At 38.1% G+C, this 21,329-nt stretch overlaps 2 pseudogenes; one reads left to right on the top strand and one right to left on the bottom strand.

Annotated features, from left to right (window-relative positions):
- The window catches only part of LOC123948505, a 372,440-nt pseudogene that overhangs the window by 298,453 nt on the left and 52,658 nt on the right, over positions 1-21,329 (top strand).
- On the bottom strand, positions 10,838-11,766 carry LOC123948498 (annotated as a pseudogene).

The raw sequence follows: 21,329 nt of genomic DNA, 5'->3' as shown, positions 1-21,329 counted from the left end.
AAAGAACTACTGGTTACATTATTAAGTCTAAAACAAGCAAAGTTTTTTTTCCCCATATTTCCCAATTCTTATAAATAAAAAGGTGTGAAAATCCTTACTTTTTATATTATTGAATAAAAATTATGTGTACCTTTTGATTTTGCTCTTTATGAATGAATACAAACTGTCATATTTAGTTACAAATTCCTACTACACATTCAAACTTCCCCTTAGTGTAACAGAATGTAGGGGCTATAAACTTACCATGGTTGACTCAGATGAAACTACTCTATGTTAGGAAGGCAGATGTTTTGAAATATAATGAATTCTGTTATAGTATACATTCAAGCATAAACTTGACTGTTTCTTAGTCAGAAAATGCAAGACAGCCTTTATTCAGGAGTTGGGGAAACAATGAAATTCACTGCCTACTTAAAGATGGTTTATCTAACTCTATTCTTTTGCTCCACAAAAGGCAGAATTTTGCTTGTAGCTAATGTGCCATGAAAACTCAAGTGTGCCCAAACATTTTTATAGTAATCAAATTGTCATATGCTTCAAGAGAGGCTATATGCTTTAGAATGAAATCTTATAGAAGTAAAATAAAGAGCAGGCAGTTATTCTAGCACATGTGTGGTGGGACCCTTCACAAACCAAGGTGACTAAGGTAATTGACTAACCATAAGATCCAAATGGCTGTCTGGTAAGATTTGGGGCTGCATCAGGAAGCATTTCATTCTCAGATACTCACTCTGCCAGTTTATCCCTAGTACCAAAACCTGGAATCCACTGCAGAGAGTTACAAACCTGGAATTCAAACACACCCACATGAATTCTCTGCAAATATTTTGAAAATTTCAACAAATCTTGAACCTTCTACAATTTACAAGAGAAGTGTACTTCCAATATTCACTAAGACTCTTTGAAGCAAGAAGTAGATCTTCATCCCTCAGGGAAGCAGCCTCGGAGTTTCAAAAGCTGATTTAACTGCTTAATGATAGCTTGGGAAGAAAATAAGCAAAATGGATTATATATAGTCCTGCAAAACTAACACAAGTATATTGGTCCTAGGAATCATCCCTTTATCTTATGCTTATACCTGAAGGAAATATGTTTCAGAGGAACATAATACAAACATGTGGGAATGTGAGAATTAATAGTTTTTTGAAATCTTTAAGTAACTATATTCCCAAAGGCATTTCTAGACAGATTTGGACCAAGTGTTGCAAAGCCATCATCACATAATGTGCTTGGTGCTCTTGGGTATAAAAGTTCCACAGTTGCCTAAGTGGGGGAAAAAAAAAAATTGCCCTTATTCCCTGAAGGCCCCGAAAGCTATAGTGTGACTACCTTGTGCTCTTCCTGTGTTCTGAAGAACAGGAGGGAAACTGTAGTAATAATATTATCATGTTTGTTTTCAGGAAATCAGTAATGAGGTAGGACAAGGAGCACCAAAGACTGCCACTGCCACAGTCCTTTTTGTTTTTGTTGTTTTTTTTTTTTTTAATTATCAAGATTTTTGGTGTGCAGGGCAGGTAGATAAATAAAATCAGTGATTTGTGATATAATAATTCATATGATGTTAGCATTGAAGCATGAGATGTTGGAAAATGGTAGACCAAAAAAAAGAAAAAGATAAAGAAAGGAAGAAAGATATAAATGGCTCTTCTCCATAATTTTGAAGGGAGGAAATGCACAAATAATGTGGAAAAATCAGATGAAAGCAGCCAAGTACAGCAAAGCCTTTAATGTGTTTCCCATCCGGTTCCTTCTCTGCTCACTGACTAGTCACAGGTGGTTTAGACTCGGCCTCATCTGCCTGCACCAAAGCCAGTCAGTCTCTCTCTTCCACATGCCAACACATGCAGGTGACTTTTCTGCATGCAAGAAGGATCAGGAAATAAAATTTTATAGTATTTAATCTGTTTCAGGTCAATCTACTTACCAAAGGATAACAAAAACCTGCTGAGAGATTGTTGGTTGGATTAAGCTCATTATATTACTTCTTGTTCATAATACTGCATATTTTGACACATGTATTATTAGCTTTACTATGCAGATAAAAACAGAATTTTCAAAAGTTTGAGTAACTAGCTCTAATAGTCATGTAAACAACTGGAGCAAGAAATGCATTATTCTTGTTTACTGCTTCCTTTGGGGCTTTAAATGTTTAATAACCCTGAGGAAATGAGGGATTCTAGCACTTCGTCTTAAAGGACATGATAACCCAGAGATTTAGAGCTTGTCTATACCAGCGTTATGTCCAGTGTTGACCGAGCTGTGCTCCAGAGCTAGCCTGCCCAGTTCCACTGCAGGAGACAGCTGGTCATATGTCTAAGCTTTTCTGTGCACACACGTGGAAAACACTTAGAGAAGGATACCAGTTAATTCACATCTTCAACCGTTTAGTTCATCCCTCTTTGTATAGTAGTTCTGATTCATAGTTGTAATTTTGGTGAAATGCAAATCAACAATTTTTTATGGGCACATTTTTTAGATATATTTACTTATTTTAAAGAAGGAGCGAGAGAGAGATAGTGACCATGGTGGAAGGGGAGAAGAAGAGAGAGAGAAATTCTCTAACAGACTGCCCCCTGAGTGCTGAGTCCAGCCAGGGTGCTCCACCTCAGGACCATGAGGTCATCATCTGAGCCCAAACCTGGATTCTGATGCTCAATCAACTTCACCACCACCAAGCTGCCCCTCTTTGGGACACCTTCGTTCCACATGTTTGGAAAAATTTTTTTTTAACCCAAGGTCGTGAAGATCTTCTCCTGTGTTTCACACCAAATTTTTTTTTTTTTTTGATATGTTCATTTTTTTTTCCTTTTTATTTATTTTATTTTTTTTTTCAGCGTAACAGTATTCATTCTTTTTGCACAACACCCAGTGCTCCATGCAAAACGTGCCCTCCCCATCACCCACCACCTGTTCCCCCAACCTCCCACCCCTGACCCTTCAAAACCCTCAGGTTGTTTTTCAGAGTCCATAGTCTCTTATGGTTCGCCTCCCCTCCCCAATGTCCACAGCCCGCTCCCCCTCACCAAAATTTTGTTTTAAATTTTACATTTCACATATAGCTCTAAGTCCATTTAAAATAAATCTCTACAGTTGTGATATATAGATCAAAGTTTTCTCTGCTTTTTTTGTCTTGTTTGCATTGTGCAGTAACGATGCCCAATATATCCATCCTCTTTTTTTTTAAAGATTTTTATTTATTTATTTGACAGACAGAGATCACAAGTAGGCAGAGAGAGAGCGAGGGAAGCAAGTTTCCCGCTAAGCAGAGAGCCCAATGCGGGGCTCGATCCCAGGACTCTGGGATCATGACCTGAGCTGAAGGTAGAGGCTTTAACCCACTGAGCCACCCAGGTGCCCCTCCACCCTCATTTTTTGCAAAAACTATTTTTCACCACTAATTGACTGCAGACTTTTGCTGAGATTAGTTGACCATATATGTGTGGTTCTACTACTGGGCTCTCTAGGCTGCTTTGTTGATCTTCTCAGGTATCTTTATGAAAAGACCACGTAATTTTTAACACAGCAGTTTGGTAACATCGCTGGAAATCAGATCATGCAACTTCTCCAAATTCTTTCTCTTTTAATATTGTGGGACCTAATTTAGGGCCCTTGTATTTCCATATGAGTTTTAAGGCAGTTTGGAAAAGTTTTGAATATATTCCTGTAATTATGCTTGAGAAAGTGTGAATCTGGAAATGCCTTTGGGGATTCACCTCTTAATAATGTTGAGACATCTGTCACAAACAGCATTTCTTCTACTTATTAAGGTGCTTATATCCTTTTAACAAATGTTTTGTTCTCAGAGTACATGTTCCTTATATCTTGCTCCATTTATTCTTAATTATTTTATGATTTTAAGACATTACAAATGGATTTTTTAAAATCCAATTTCTATTTGTTAGTTACTAGTACAAACTATGAAATTGAACTATGTATATATTGATCTTATATCATGAAATTATGCTAAACTCACATTACAAAGTAGGAGAACTTAATTGTCTGTACTCATAGCCAAATGAAGTGTGTGTGTGTGTTTTGTGTGTGTGTGTGTGCATGTCAGCTACTGTATAAGTGTTTTATACGTTTGCCTCCAAGGTAGTATTAAAACAATTATAATTATTATGTTTATATTAAAAAGAGATTATTAGTTCAGTGTTGTACTGGATAGTAATATAAGGCATGGATAAGGATTAGGGGGAAAATCATTAACTATTATAATCTGAAATAATCTCGGTTCTGCCCTTAATTAGCATCTTGATCTTGGCAGAATCTTTAACTTCTCTATGTTTTTGTTACATTATGTATAAAATAAGTATAAATCCATAGCAGGAATTATCTTACAGGTTTGTGGTGAGGATTAACTCAATAAATGTCTACAAAAACAATCAGAGCCATTAAATATTCAATATAATAAATATAGTTATTGTTATTATTACCATTAACCTACATCTCTGTCACTGTTTCCTTGTCTCAAAAATGGATGGAATAATACCAACCACACAGGATGTTATCAGTATCCAATGGGATCTGTGTACAGAGCACTTGCAACAATGCCATAAATATAGCAACCAGTTATTGAAGTGTATATATATTATATTGTTCTATATGGTATTACATGTATGTATTATATATATATATATATACACACACACACATATAATTATAAACATTCAAATACTATTTTTATGGACCCTACAGAAAGTATGACTCATAAGAGAATATTTTGAACAACTCTATGCTAAATTTTAAAAGATTGACAATGCCAGTTTTTGGTGATATTGTAGGGAAACAGAAACTCTCACACATTGCTGGTGGAAATTTAACATAGCACTACCACTTTGAAAACACTTGACAATTTCTTAATATGTCAAAATGCACTTAACATGGGGCTCATCGGTGGCTCAGTTGGTTAAGCGTCTGGCTGCAGCTCAGGTATGATTCCTGGGATTGAGCCCCGCATAAGGCTCCCAGCTCTGCAGGACGCCTGCTTCTCCCTCTCCCACTCTCCCTGCTTGGGTTCCCTCTCTTGCTCTGTCTCTATCTATCAAATAAATAAATAAAATCTTTTGAAAAAGTAAAATAAAATACACAACTGGCATAAAAACAGACACATAGACCAGTGGAACAGAGTAGAGACCCCAGATATGGACCCTCAACTCTATGGTCAAATAATCTTCGACAAAGCAGGAAAGAATATACAGTGCAAAAAAGACAGTCTCTTCAATAAATGGTGCTGGGAAAACTGGACAGCTATATGTAGAAGAATGAAACTCGACCATTCTCTTACACCATACACAAAGATAAACTCAAAATGGTTAAAAGACCTCAACGTGAGACAGGAATCCATCAGAATCCTAGAGGAGAACATAGGCAGTAACCTCTTCAATATCAGCCACAGCAACTTCTTTCAAGATATGTCTCCAAAGGCAAAGGAAACAAAAGCGAAACTGAAATTTTGGGACTTCATCAAGATCAAAAGCTTCTGCACAGCAAAGGAAACACTCAAGAAAACAAAGAGGCAACCCATGGAATGGGAGAAGATATTTGCAAATGACACTACAAACAAAGGGCTGATATCCAGGATCTATAAAGAACTCCTCAAACTCAAGACACACAAAACAAAATCATGTCAAAAAAAGGACAGAAGATATGAACAGACACTTTATCAATGAAGACATACAAATGGCTACAGACACATGAAAAAATGCTCACCATCACTAGCCATCAGGGAGATTCAAATCAAAACCACATTGAGATACCACATGACGCCAGTTAGAATGTCCAAAATTAGCAAGACAGGAAACAACGTGTGTTGGAGAGGACATGAAGAAAGGGGAACTCTCTTACACTGTTGGTGGGAATGCAAGTTGGTGCAGCCATTCTGGAGAATAGTGTGGAGATTCCTTAAGAAATTACAAATAGAGCTTCCCTATGACCCTGCAATTGCACTACTGGCTTTTTACCCCAAAGATACAGATGTAGTGAAAGAAGAGCCATCTGTACCCCAATGTTTATAGCAGCAATGGCCACAGTCGCCAAACTGTGGAAAGAACCAAGATGCCCTTTAACAGATGAATGGATAAGGAAGATGTGTTCCATATACACGATGGAGTATTATGCCTCCATGAAAGGATGAATACCCAACTTTTGTAGCAACGTGGACAGGACTGGAAGAGATTATGCTGAGTGAAATAAGTCAAGCAGAGAGACTCAATTATCACATGGTTTCACTTATTTGTGGAACATAACAAATAACATGGAGGACATGGGGAGATGGAGAGGAGAAGGGATTTGAGGGAAATTGGAAGGGGAAATGAACCATGAGAGACTGTGGACTCTGAAAAACAATCTGAGGGTTTTGGAGCGGTGGGGAGTGGGAGGTCGGGTTAGCCTGGTGGTGGGTATTAAGTAGGCATGTGTTGCATGGATAACTGGGTATGGTAGAAAAACAATGAATTCTGTTACGCTGAAAAGAAATAAAAAAAAATAAAATACACAACATGTAAGTCAGCAATTCCACTCTTAGGTATCAATCTAAGAGAAATGATAATCTATGCCCTCAAGAAGCTTAAACATGGATGTTCACATTTCATCATTCACCAGGGCCATTAACTGGAGAAAATTCCAATGCCATTGGCTAGAATAAGTATACAAAATATGGTAGAGCCATACAATGGCACACTATTCTTACTAAAGAGGAAGAAACTGCCAATAATATAATGTGATAAACCTCTAAACGTATGGTAAAAGACAAATATAATATTTTCTTTTGGAAATTGTTAGGTATGTGGCTTCACAAATGAATCAAGAGATAAACTGAGTTGTCCTTGAGATTCCACAATCTCTGACCAAAGCTCTTTGGGTTCATTATGTCCCAGCAGTAGTGGTCAATATGCATAAAACTTGGATCATCAGTTATGTCCTGTACTCAGGAGTGACAATTCTCACAGTAAATGTACTTGTTACCACTCACCTCAGCTGGGCTCATACCCCATTTTTATTTTTTTAAAAATTTTTATTTATTTTTTTAATTTCATTTCAGTGTTCAAAATTCATTTTTTATGCACCACACCTAGTGCTCCATGCAACAGGTGCCCTCCATAATACCCACCACCAACTTCCGCTCACCCAACTTCCCAACTCCCACCCCTCAAAAACCCTCAGATTCTTTTTCAGAGTCCACAGTCTCTCATGGTTCATCTCCCGCTCCAATTTTACCCACTCCCTTTTTTCACAGTTTGGCGACCATGGCCATTGTTACTATGAACATTGGGATTCAGAGCGCCCTTCTTTTCACTACATCTGTATCTTTGGAGTAAATACCCAGTAGAGCAATTGCAGGGTCATAGGGAAGCTCTATTTTTAATTTCATAAGGAATCCTCACACTGTTCTCCAAAGTGGCTACACCAACTTGCATTCCCACCGTGTAAGAGGATTCCTCCTTCTCCACCTCCTGTCCAACACACGTTGTATACTGTTTTGTTAATTTTGGCCATTCTAACTGGTGAAAGGTGGTATCTCAATGTGGTTTTGATTGTAATCTTCCTGAGGAAGAAAGGTCTTCCCCCAAAATCACAGAATCTAGAAAGACCTCCAGACACCTTATTGTGAAAATGATGAATCATAATTTTAGACAGTAGTTCTTGAAATCAGCTAGGAGGAAGAGATTCCTTACATACAGAGGAAAGCCCATAAGAATAACATCAGACCTGTACACAGAAACATGGCAAGCCAGAAAGCGCTAGCAAGATGTATTCAGGACAGTAAATGAGAAGAACAAGCAGCCAAGAATACTTTATTCAGCAAGACTGACATTCAAAATGCATGGGCAAGATGGGCACAGTTTAAAAGGGTATGTGACCATCAAGCTGGCGCCATAAGAAATATTAAGGGGGGTTCGATAGGAAAAATAAACACAAGAATTTCATTAAACAGAAATTTATGGAGACAATCTATAGAAACAAAGAATTCACAGGTAACACGACTTCAATAAAAACATATCTCTGAATAATCACCCCATCCCTGAATGGCCTAAATGCTCCCATAAAATGGAACAGATTTGTATATTGGATAAAATAACAGGACCCATCCATATGTTGTCTACAAGAGACCCATTTTGAACCTAAGAAATGCATCTGGAACAGATAAATTAGATTTTAAACTAAAGACTATAGTCAGAGATATAGAAGGACGCTACATCAATTCTTAAAGGGTCTATCCAACAAGAAGATCTAATATTTATAAATATACCCCATTTTTAAACTTATTCATTCTAGTTCTTCTTCCCTAAGTAGATGCCCAGACTCTTCAGGGATGATTCTCTGTTTTCCATGTTTGCTATCTTATCATGTGGGAACACATGTCTGTTATGTCACTACTTCCCACCCACAAAACTGGCATTCACATGTTTCTCTGAGCTGTCAGGGTCAACTTGTAAAATGTGAGTGCTCAGGTCTAAGGAACAAAGGAAACAATATTCCAACAGACAATTCTGACTCCATTGCTCACACCTCAGAAACTGTGGGTAAGGACCCCATGTCCTTGGAATAATCAGACTTTATGTAAGAACTTTTTGTATGTAGAGTTCAACATAAGTTGACCAGAGCACTCTTTTTTGACCTTAAAATTCAAAGTGATGGATGGGACTCAACATCTTTATGTCAGGTCAAACATGGCATAGATTCTGAACCTGTCATATTTTAATTGTGAGGTTTGGACCAATTGACTTCAAGTCCATGAACCTTCTTGAATTAATTAATCTGCACATTTTGGATAAGAAAATGACTCAAAGGAGGTGTTTTGCTTTTTTTTTTGTTTTTGTTTTCATTTTTGTTTTTGTTTTTGTTTTAGTTTTGTTTTTTTCTTTTAACCATTCACCCAATAGAAAGGCCAAAATATGGGACACTATCACCAACAGATGCTACTGTGGGTGTGGAACACACGAATTTCATTTATTGCTGATGGGAAAGCAAAATGGTGCAGTAATTTGGGAAGACCATTTGTCAGCTTTTATAGAACTAAAACAATTAGCAATCCCACTCCCTGAGTTTTTTGCACAAAGGAGTTGAAAATTTATGTCCACAAAACCACTTGCACACATGTTTAACAGCAGCTTTATTCACAATTGTCCATACACCTGGAAGCAGCCAAGACGTTCTTCAGAAAGTGAGGATAGATAAACCACAACATCACATAGAGGAGTATTACTCATTGAAAATAGAAATGAGCTACAGGCCATGAAAAGGTATGAAGACCCTTCAAATGTGTTCCCCATGGTACTTGGCATTCAGCTCCATCACAGATATGAGGCTCTTCTTGATCTTGCCTGTCACTAACTTTCTGGTTTCATGTCTTACTAACTTGACTTTTAGAAGCTCAGTGTCTGGCTTATATTCCAACACACAGTAGAAGCTCAATAATAATTATTGAATGAATAGATCAGCCAGTAGCCACAACGTACTGAAACGATTAGACTTTTCTTTATCACCCCCTCGCTTTTGTTATGCATCCTCTCCTAGGAACCCTCTCAGCGGACATATGCTTATTCACTCTTATGATTCCCCATTGTGCCCATTTTTGATATGTTTTCATGTAGGAAATTTTCCCAACCCCCTGGTCTTTGTTGTGTGTCCCTCAAAGAGGCTTTCATTGCCCCCTGGGCTGCCACCACCTGCCCATTTATAACATGGTCTTATCATTTTCTATTCCCCTCTGCGTGTCTTAGTAGATCTGAAACTCTCTGAAGGCAAGACCCTAGTTCCTCTGTACTCACTTCTGAAGACCAGCAACCATCAGTGTGTCTGATACATTTGTTGGGCTCAAGAAATTTCTATTGGTGAATGAATGAGAGATATATGATCTAATATAAATGAATGGAATATATTTACCCTGAAGTTGTTTTGTGTGTAGATAGCAGCACATATTTTTTAAAACAACAATTCATAATGAAATGTTCCAAGAAGTAAGTAATTAACAGAGAAAAATGACATGAACAGCTCAAATTCATATGATGATGACATCTTGCTGAGAGCAGGGGAAGTATCAAGGTAAGCTATTTTCTCCCACACTGAGGATCCCAGTTTAAATTTTTTCTTATTACACAGTTTAAGTAAGAGTTCAAAAAACTATTTTCTCAAAGAGATTTAGCTAGAATTGGCAGAGCCTAGATCAGTGAAAGGTAAGAAATAAGTTCCTGGTCTCTAGTACTATTGCTTTTCTCTACATTTTCTTGACTGTAACTCTCTTCCTTTATAACCTTATTCCCTCAATCAATATTTTTTATGCCCCAGACATTATGGTGCCTTGTAGAAAGTATTTTGGACAGGTAGTCAAGTACTCTATGGAGTGTGACTTTATTTTATAAATAGAAATTCCTCTTAAATAAAAGGGTGTTCATTTACTTGAGTCATCATATTTTTCTGAACGTTTAGCAGCCTAAGATGGGTGACATGAGCATTACAAAATAACACTGCAGGCTACAAGGAAATTTGAAAAATTCAGAGAGCCTATTAGCCCTCAGGGGTTAAATGGCTCTTTCCTTTTGTAATCCTATTGTCCTTTAATACCATAATTTTATATGCAATATTTTACATCAACCTTGATATATAAGGCTAATGTATAATTATAGATAGTGAACACGTGCATGTGTGTGTGTGTGTGTGTGTGTCTGCAACTAGGCTTTTTCTTTCTTCCACCTTTCGTGTTCCACTCAGTGCAGAATCTGTCATTCACAGCAGCTTACTATTTTCATTATACAGTAAGTATTCCTTACTAAGTTCATCCAAAATGTTTTTTGACCTTTGTTTCCATTGCATCAATGTTGAGCATCAGGCATATTTATTTCTCACTTGAAATAACTTTTCTGCTACACAATTTCCTAATGTCATTTTTCATCTGATCATTTCTTAAGGTATAGATTAAGGGGTTTAACATTGGTGTTATCATAGTGTAGAACACTGCAACTGCTTTATCGATAGATAAAGTAGCTGCAGGTCTCATGTACACAAATATACAGGGCACAAAGAATATGACAACCACTGTGATATGGGATACACAGGTGGAGAGGGCTTTGCGCCTTGCCTCCAAGCTGTGGTTCCTTAGGGAACGCAGAATGACCACATAGGAGACCATCAAGAGGAGAAAGTTTAACAGACAGATGAAACCACTGTTGGCAGCAACAAAGAGCCCTAGTGTGTGGGTATCAGTGCAGGCAAGATTGAGCAAAGGGTTCAGATCACACATAAAGTGAACTATGACATTAGGGCCACAGAAGGGTAAAGGGATGATAAAGAGGATCTGTATAGCTGCATGAAAAAGCCTCCCACCCACACCACTCCCATTAGCAGGCCACAAACCTGCTGATTCATGATGGTCATGTAGTGCAATGGCTTGCAGATGGCCACATAGCGATCATAGGCCATCACAGTGAGTAGGATGACATTAGCACCTCCAATGAAATGTTCCCCAAAGATGTGGGTTGTACATGCATTGAATGCAGTGGTCTTCTTTTCACGGAGTGAATCTATCATCAGTTTAGGGTTATTAACAGAAGAATAACAGGCATCAATGAAGGAGAGATTGGCAAGGAAAAAGTACATGGGGGAACCCAATAATGGACTGGCGGTGATAGTGACCACAGTGAGTACATTTCCCACCAGAGAGACGATGTAGGTGACCAAAAAGACAACAAATAAGATTTTCTGCATCTTTGGATTCTCTGTGAGCCCCAGTAGAACAAACTCTGTCACATTGTTCCTTTTCTCCATTATGTCATTTTAGGATTAATTGCACTACCTGAAAAGAAAAAACAATAATGTTTGGTTAATGTAACATTGAATTTATTAAGCTTCTTAATCTAGCAAATTAAAAATTACCTTGATTCTAGTGAATTGTGGAATCTCATGAAGTTTTTTGAGACAGAAAATTTTTTGCTGCTTACTAAAATTATCTCCTTAATGAAGTTTCTGTTGAGTATGGCCATGGAGAACTTTGTAAACAGAGAGGCAAGAGAACATGTATGTACACTTCATCATCTGCAGTGACTAATCTTAACATGAAGTAGGGGATCCTACATGTAATGGCAGCTGAGTATGAAAAGGGAGGGTAGTTACTGATGTAAAAGCTATGAATGCAAGGTTAAGGAATTTTCCCTCTTCTTAGGAACAGAGAACAATGGCGGAAATTGAGACTATCGATGGAAAAGTGAAGTAGAATATGAGGAAGGGGAAATAAAGAATATAATATTAATAAAGATCTACATGTGTCTGGATGAAGTGGGGTGAGGTTCAGGAAGGGGACGGAAGCTGGAGTAAGAAACTCCATTTAGGATGTTCTTTCTAATACTTAACAGAAGACTTACAGGGCATTGGTGGTGGATCTGTAAAGTGCTTTATACACAGGATCTCATTAAATACTGGTAACATCCATTGTGGCTGGTATTATTCCATCCATTGTGAGATGAGAAAACAGTGACAGAGACTTAGGTTAATGGTAATAATAACAATGGCTATATTTATTAAATTGAATATTTAGTGGCTCAGAATATGTTTGCTGACATTTGTTGATTTAATCCCCACCAGAAACCTGTAAGGTAATTCCTGCTATTGTTTTCATACTTATTTTATACATTATACAATAGAAAGATAGAGAAGTTAAAGATCCTGGCAAGATCAAGATGTTAATTAAGGGCAGAACCAAGATTCCTTCAGGTTATAATAGTTAATGATTTTCCTTGAAGTTCTTAACCATGCTATATATTGTTATAATTAACAACACTGAACTAGTAATCTCTTTTTTACATAACCATAATAATTATGATTGCTTTATTACTACTTTGGAGGCAAGTGTATATAACACTATTACATTAGCAGACACATACACAGGCACTTAGAACTTTTGTATAGGTAATCATTTGACTATGAGTACGGACAGTTTTAGCTCTCCTACTTTGGAATGTGAGTTTAGCGTAATTTCAAGACAAAACATCAATGTATACACAGTTCAATTTCATAGTTTGTACGAGTAACTAACAAATAGACATTGGATTTTAAAAATCCATTTGTAATGTCTTAAAATTATAAAATAATTAAGAATAAATGTAGCTTATGGAGAGGGTGGTTGGGTTATGGATATTGGGGAGCATATGTGCTATGGTGAGTGCTGTGAAATGTATGCCTGACGATTCACAGACCTGTACTCCTGGGGCTAATAATAAATTATGTTAATAAAAATATTAATAGGGGTCCCTGGGTGGCTCAGTGGGTAAAAGACCCTGCCTTTGGCTTGGGTCATGATCCCAGGCTCCTGGAATTCAGCCCCACATCGGGCTTTTTGCTTAGCAGAGAGCCTGCTTCCACTTCTCTCTCTGCCTGCCTCTCTGCCTTGTGATCTCTGTTTGTCAAATAAATAAATAGAATCTTTAAAAAATAACTTAAAAAAGAATAAATGTAGCGAGATAAAAGGAAAATGTATTCTGAAAGCAAAACATTTGTTAAGAGAATATAAAAACCTTACTATATATAAGAAATACTGTTTATGACAGATGTGTCAACATTATTAAGAGGTGATTTCTCCCCAGAGGCATTTCCAGATTCCCATTTTCTCAAGCATAATTACAGGAACATACTCAAAACTTTTCCAATCTGCTTTAAAACTCATATGGAAATACGAGGGACCTAAATTAGGTCTCACAACATTAAAAGAGAAAGAATTTGGAGAACTTACATGATTTGATTTCCAGCGATGTTACAGAACTGTTGTGTTCAAAATGATGTGGTATTTTCATAAAGATACCTGAGAAGACCAACAAAGCAGACTAGAGAGCCCAGTAGTAGACCCACACTTATATGGTTGACTACTCTCAGCAAAAGCATGGAATCAATTGAGTGGTGAAAAAATAGTTTCTCAAAAAATGAGGGTAGAAATACTGGGCATCTTTACTGCACAAAACAAAACAAAACAAAACAAAACAGAAAGAACTTTTATCTGTATATCATACCTATACAGATTAATTTATTTAATATGTACAGTAGCAAAAACTTCTAGTATTTCAAATCATCTGTATTCCTAAAACAGAGAATTTCTTCTGAGTCAAACATGTTTAGTTTATAGCACTCTACATTCTGTTATAATAAGGGAAATTTTGAACGTGTGGGAGGAAACTTGTTTTAAATATGGCAGTTTCAGAATGACATTAAAAGTATAGATTTCTCTAGGCAATATAGACATTTTAACAATGTTTATTCTTCTGATCCAAGAGCATGGAATGGTCTTCCATCTTTTTGTGTCTTCTTCAATTTCTTTACTGAGTGTTCTGTAGTTCTTTGAGTACAGATTCTTTACCTCTTTTGTTAGGTTTATTCCCAGTTATCTTATGGTTCTTGGTGCTATAGTAAATGCAATTGGTTCTCTATTTTTCCTTTCTGCGTTTTCATTGTTAGTGTATAAGAAAGCAACTGATTTCTGTCCATTGATTTTGTACCCTGCCACATTACTGAATTGCTGTATGAGATCTAGTAGTTTGGGGGTGGAGTCTTTTGGGTTTTCCATATCATGTCATCATGTCATCATGACTATCGTATCATGTCATCTGTGAAGAGAGAGAGCTTGACTTCTTCTTTACCAATTTGGATACCATTTATTTCTCTTTGTTTTCTGATTGCTGTTGCTTGGACTTCTAATACCATGTTGAACAAGAGTGGTGAGAGTGGGTATCCTTGTCGTGTTCCTGATCTCAACGGGAAGACTGTGAGCTTTTTCCCATTGAGGATGATATTTGCTCTGGGTTTTTCATAGATAGATTTTATGAAGTTCAGTAATGTTCCTTCTATCCCTATACTTTGAAGCGTTTTAATCAGGAACGGATGCTGGATTTTGTCAAATGATTTTTCTGCTTCAGTTGAGAGGAATATGTGTTTCTTTTTTCATAGCGCTGGAGCAAATAATCCTAAAATTTGTATGGAATCAGAAGAGACCCGAATTGCTAAGGAAATGTTGAAAAAGAAAAACAAAACTGGCAGCATCACATTGTCTGATTTCGAGCTTTATTAAAAAGCTGTGATCATTTTTGCCCTTGCTTCCCTTGCCTTTGCCGTTGTTCCTAGGAAGATGTTGCTGCGGCTGAGGTCGAAGAGGTTGCTGCCTGCATTCTCCTCAAGGATTTTGATGGATTCCTTTCTCACATTGAGGTCCTTCATCCATTTGGAGTCTATTTTCGTGTGTGGTGTAAGGAAGTGGTCCAATTTCATTTTTCTGCATGTGGCTGTCCAATTTTCCCAGCACCATTTATTGAAGAGGCTGTCTTTTTTCCATTGGACATTCTTTCCTGCTTTGTCGAAGATGAGTTGGCCATAGAGTTGAGGGTCGATTTCTGGGCTCTCTATTCTGTTCCACTGATCTATGTGTCTGTTTTTGTGCCAGTACCATGCTGTCTTGATGATGACAGCTTTGTAATTGAGCTTGAAGTCCGGAATTGTGATGCCACCAACTTTGGCTTTGTTCTTCAATATTCCTTTGGCTATTCGAGGTCTTTTCTGGTTCCATATAAATTTTAGGATTATTTGTTCCATTTCTTTGAAAAAAATGGATGGTATTTTGATAGGGATTGCATTAAATGTGTAGATTGCTTTAGGTAGCATAGACATTTTCACAATATTTATTCTTCCAATCCAGGAGCATGGAACATTTTTCTATTTCTTTGTGTCTTCCTCAATTTCTTTCATGAGTACTTTATAATTTTCTGTGTATAGATTCTTAGTCTCTTTGGTTAGGTTTATTCCTAGGTATCTTATAGTTTTGGGTACAATTGTGAATGGGATTGACTCCTTAATTTCTCTTTCTTCAGTCTTGTTGTTGGTGTACAGAAATGCAACTGATTTCTGTGCATTGATTTTATATCCTGACACTTTACTGAATTCCTGTACAAGTTCTAGCAGTTTTGGAGTGGAGTCTTTTGGGTTTTCCACATATAGTATCATATCATCTGCGAAGAGTGATAGTTTGACTTCTTCTTTACCAATTTGGATGCCTTTAATTTCTTTTTGTTGTCTGATTGCTGAGGCTAGGACTTCTAATACTATGTTGAATAGCAGTGGTGATAATGGACATCCCTGCCGTGTTCCTGACCTTAATGGAAAAGCTTTCAGTTTTTCTCCATTGAGAATGATATTTGCGGTGGGTTTTTCATAGATGGCTTTGATAATATTGAGGTATGTGCCCTCTATCCCTACACTTTGAAGAGTTTTGATCAGGAAGGGATGCTGTACTTTGTCAAATGCTTTTTCAGCATCTATTGAGAGTATCATATGGTTCTTGTTCTTTCTTTTATTAATGTGTTCTATCACATTGATTGATTTGCGGATGTTGAACCAACCCTGCAGCCCTGGAATAAATCCCACTTGATCGTGGTGAATAATCCTTTTAATGTACTGTTGAATCCTATTGGCTAGTATTTTGGCGAGAATTTTTGCGTCTGTGTTCATCAAGGATATTGGTCTGTAGTTCTCTTTTTTGGTGGGATCCTTGTCTGGTTTGGGGATCAAGGTGATGCTGGCCTCATAGAATGAGTTTGGAAGTTTTCCTTCCATTTCTATTTTTTGGAACAGTTTCAGGAGAATAGGAATGAGTTCTTCTTTAAATGTTTGGTAGAATTCCCCTGGGAAGCCGTCTGGCCCTGGGCTTTTGTTTGTTTGGAGATTTTTGATGACTGTTTCAATCTCCTTACTGGTGATGGGCCTGTTCAGGTTTTCTATTTCTTCCTGGTTCAGTTGTGGTAGTTTATATGTCTCTAGGAATGCATCCATTTCTTCCAGATTGTCCAATTTGTTGGCGTAGAGTTGCTCATAGTATGTTCTTATAATTGTCTGTATTTCTTTGGTGTTAGTTGTGATCTCTCCTCTTTCATTCATGATTTTATTGATTTGGGTCCTTTCTCTTTTCTTTTGGATGAGTCTGGCCAGGGGTTTATCAATCCTATTGATTCTTTCAAAGAACCAGCTCCTAGTTTCATTGATTTTTTCTATTGTTTTTTTGGTTTCTATTTCATTGATGTCTGCTCTGATCTTTATGATTTCTCTTCTCCTGCTGGGTTTAGGGTTTCTTTCTTGTTCTTTCTCCAGCTCCTTTACGCGTAGGGTTAGGTTGTGTACTTGAGACCTTTCTTGTTTCTTGAGAAAGGCTTGTACCGCTATATATTTTCCTCTCAGGACTGCCTTTGCTGTGTCCCACAGATTTTGAACTGTTGTGTTTTCATTATCATTTGTTTCCATGAATTTTTTCAATTCTTCTTTAATTTCCTGGTTAGCCCATTCATTCTTTAGAAGGATGCTGTTTAGTCTCCATGTATTTGGGTTCTTTCCAGCTTTCCTCTTGTGATTGAGTTCTAGCATCAGAGCATTGTGGTCTGAAAATATGCAGAGAATAATCCTAATCTTTTGATACCGGTTGAGACCTGATTTGTGACCCAGGATGTGATCTATTCTGGAGAAGGTTCCATGTGCACTAGAGAAGAATGTGTATTCTGTTGCTTTGGGATGAAATGTTCTGAATATATCTGATCAAAAGCTTTTGCACAGCAAAGGAAACAGTTCACAAAACCAAAAGACAGCTGACAGAATGGGAGAAGATATTTGCAAACGACATATCAGATAAAGGGCTAGTATCCAAAATCTATAAGGAACTTAGCAAACTCAACACCCAAAGAACAAACAATCCAATCAAGAAATGGGCAGAGGACATGAACAGACATTTCTGCAAAGAAGACATCCAGATGGCCAACAGACACATGAAAAAGTGCTCCACGTCACTCGGCATCAGGGAAATACAAATCAAAACCACAATGAGATATCACCTCACACCAGTCAGAATGGCTAAAATGAACAAGTCAGGAAATGACAGATGCTGGCGAGGATGTGGAGAAAGGGGAACCCTCCTCCACTGTTGGTGGGAATGCAAGCTGGTGCAACCACTCTGGAAAACAGCATGGAGGTTCCTCAAAATGTTGAAAATAGAACTACCCTATGACCCAGCAATTGCACTACTGGGTATTTACCCTGAAGATACAAACATAGTGATCCGAAGGGGCACGTGTACCCGAATGTTTATAGCAGCAATGTCTACAATAGCCAGACTATGGAAAGAACCTAGATGTCCATCAACAGATGAATGGATAAAGAAGATGTGGTATATATACACAATGGAATACTATGCAGCCACCAAAAGAAATGAAATCTTGCCATTTGCGACGACGTGGATGGAACTATAGCGTATCATGCTTAGTGAAATAAGTCAATCGGAGAAAGACAACTATCATATGATCTCCCTGATATGAGGACATGGAGAAGCAACATGGGGGGTAGGGGGATAGGAGAAGAATAAATGAAACAAGATGGGATTGGGAGGGAGACAAACCATAAATGACTCTTAATCTCACAAAACAAACTGGGGGTTGCTGGGGGGAGGTGGGATTGGGAGAGGGGGAGGGGGCTATGGACATTGGGGAGGCGAGGCAAACCATAAGAGACTATGGACTCTGAAAAACAACCTGAGGGTTTTGAAGGGTCAGGGGTGGGAGGTTGGGGGAACAGGTGGTGGGTAATGGGGAGGGCACGTTTTGCATGGAGCACTGTGTGTTGTGCAAAAAGAATGAATACTGTTACGCTGAAAAAATAAATAAAATGGAAAAAAAAAAAAAAAACTGTGATCACCAAGAGAGCATGGTACTGGCATAAAAACAGACACATAGACCAGTGGAACAGAGTGGAGAGCCCAGATATGGACCCTCAACTCTATGGTCAAAGAATTTTTGACAAAACAGGAAAAAATATACAGTGGAAAAAAGACAGTCTCTTCAATAAATGGTGCTGGGAAAATTGGACAGTTATATGTAGAAGAATGAAACTCGACCATTCTCTTACACCGTACACAAAGATAAACTCAAAATGGATAAAATACCTCAATGTGAGACAGGAATCCATCAGAATCCTAGAATAGAACATAGGCAGTAACCTCTTCGATATCAGCCACAGCAAATTCTTTCAAGATATGCTTCCAAAGGCAATGGAAACAAAAGCAAAAAATGAACTTTTGGCACTTCATCAAGATCAAAAGCTTCTGCACAGCAATGGAAACAGTGAACAAAACAAGAGACAACCCACGGAATGGGAGAAGATATTTGCAAATGACAGTGCAGAGAAAAGGCTGATATCCAGGATCTATAAAGAACTTCACAAACTCAACACACGCAAAACAGAAAATCATGTCAACAAAAGGACAGAAGATATGAACAGACACTTTACCAATGAAGACATACAAATGGCTATCAGACACATGAAAAAATGTTCATCATCACTAGCCATCAGGGAAATTCAAATCAAAACCACATTGAGATACCACCTTATACCACCTTACACCAGTTAGAATGGCCAAAATTAGCAAGACAGGAAACAACGTGTGTTGGAGAGGATGTAGAGAAAGGGGGACTCTCTTACATTGCTGGTGGGAATGCAAGTTGGTGTAGCTAATTTGGAGAACAATGTGGAGATTCCTTAAGAAATTACAAATAGAGCTTCTGTATGATCCTGCAATTGCACTACTGGGTATTTACTCCAAAGATACAGATGTAGTGAAAAAAAGGGCCATCTGTACCCCAATGTTCATGGCACCAATGGCCACAGTCGCCAAACTGTGGAAAGAACCAAGATGCCCTAAAACTGACAAATCGATAAGGAAGATGTGGTCCATATACACTATGGAGTATTATGCCTCCATCAGAAAGGATGAATACCCAACTTTTGTATCAACATGGATAGGACTGGAAGAGATTATGCTGAGTGAAATAAGTCAAGCAGAGAGACTCAATTATCATATGGTTTCACTTATTTGTGGTGCATAAAAAATAACACAGAGGACATGGGGAGATGGAGAGGAGAAGGGAGTTGGGGTTAATTTTAGAGGGAGATGAACCATGAGAGACTTTGGACTCTGAAAAACAGTCTGAGGTTTATGAAGGGATGGGGTGGTGGGAGGATGGGGGAACCTGGTGGTGGGTGTTATGGAGGGCACGTATTGCATGGAGCATGGGTGTGGTGCATAAACAATGAATTCTGTTGCACTGAAAAGAAATTAAATTTTAAAAAAAGGTAATAAAATAAAATATGGCAGGTTCTTTTCCTCTATAAATAGCATAATCCAAAATATACACATAATGCAGGAATCCTAAATACATGTCTCAGAATGAAAGAAGCCAAGGTGAAGGGGCCTCTTTTTGTATGATTTCAACTAGAGTTCTTCCTCCACTTACAAGGGAGATATGTCCCAGTAAACCCATCATAAGTAGAAAATATCATTTTTAAGAGTCTTGTTTTTTATTCTTCTAGATTTTATTATTTATTTGAAAGTGAGCAAGAGAGTATGTGTGTGTGTGTGAGAGGGAGAGGGAGAGAGAGAGAGAGACAAAGAGAGAGAGACTTCACAAGCAAGGTGGAGGACAGAGGGAGAGGGAGACACAGATTTCCCGCTGAGTGGTGAGCCACTCATGCCATGATTATGGCTGTAACCATATCAGAAGAGACCCCAAATTGTGGGGGGGGGGAGAAAGGGGATAAAAAGAGGTTCAGGAAAAAAAAGAAAAAAATTAAAAATTAAAACAAATAAAGAAAAAATATATATTTTAGATAAACTAGTCAAAAAATGTTAAAAAAGAAAAGGGTAAAAGTTTTTAAAAATTTAGCAGAAGAAGAAAAAAGAAAGAAAAAATATTGAAAAAAAAATTGAATTAACTGCAAGACTAAAGAATTATGGGGAGAAAGCCATGAGTTCCGTGCTTTGCTTTCTCTTCCTCTGGAATTCTGTCTTAGGTATTGAACCTGCTTTCCTTGATAGATGAACTTCGTCCAGGCTGGATATTTTGTTGATCTTCTGGGGGAGGGGCCTGTTGTAGTGACTCTCACGTTTCTGCCTGAGGTGGAATTGCAATGCCCTTATGGGGGGCCGGACTAAGTAATCCGCTCGGGTTTGCTTTTGGGAGCTTCTGTTTCCTGAACACTTTCCGTAGAGTTCCGGAGGATGGGAATGAAAATGGCGGCCTCCTAGTCTCCGGCCCAGAGGAGCCGAGAGCCCGGGGCCCCACTCCTCAGTGCGCCCCCAGAGGACAGCACCCAATCACTCCCGTATCCCCAGCCTCTAGCCACGCTCCGAGCTCACCCAGCCCGCGACCAGTTCAAGATAACCCTGAGCTGAGAGTTCAGTCCTCGGCTCTGTCTCTGTAGCTGGCTTCCCCGTTCTAACACCTGCGAGCTCTGCGACACTCCAACACCACCGATCCTTCTGTGAC

This window comes from Meles meles, chromosome 8 (genome assembly GCF_922984935.1).
Source record: "Meles meles chromosome 8, mMelMel3.1 paternal haplotype, whole genome shotgun sequence".
NCBI classification, from domain to species: Eukaryota; Metazoa; Chordata; class Mammalia; order Carnivora; family Mustelidae; genus Meles; species Meles meles.
Note: the sequence above shows the minus strand (reverse complement) of the source record. Positions and strands in the feature narration are given on the sequence as shown.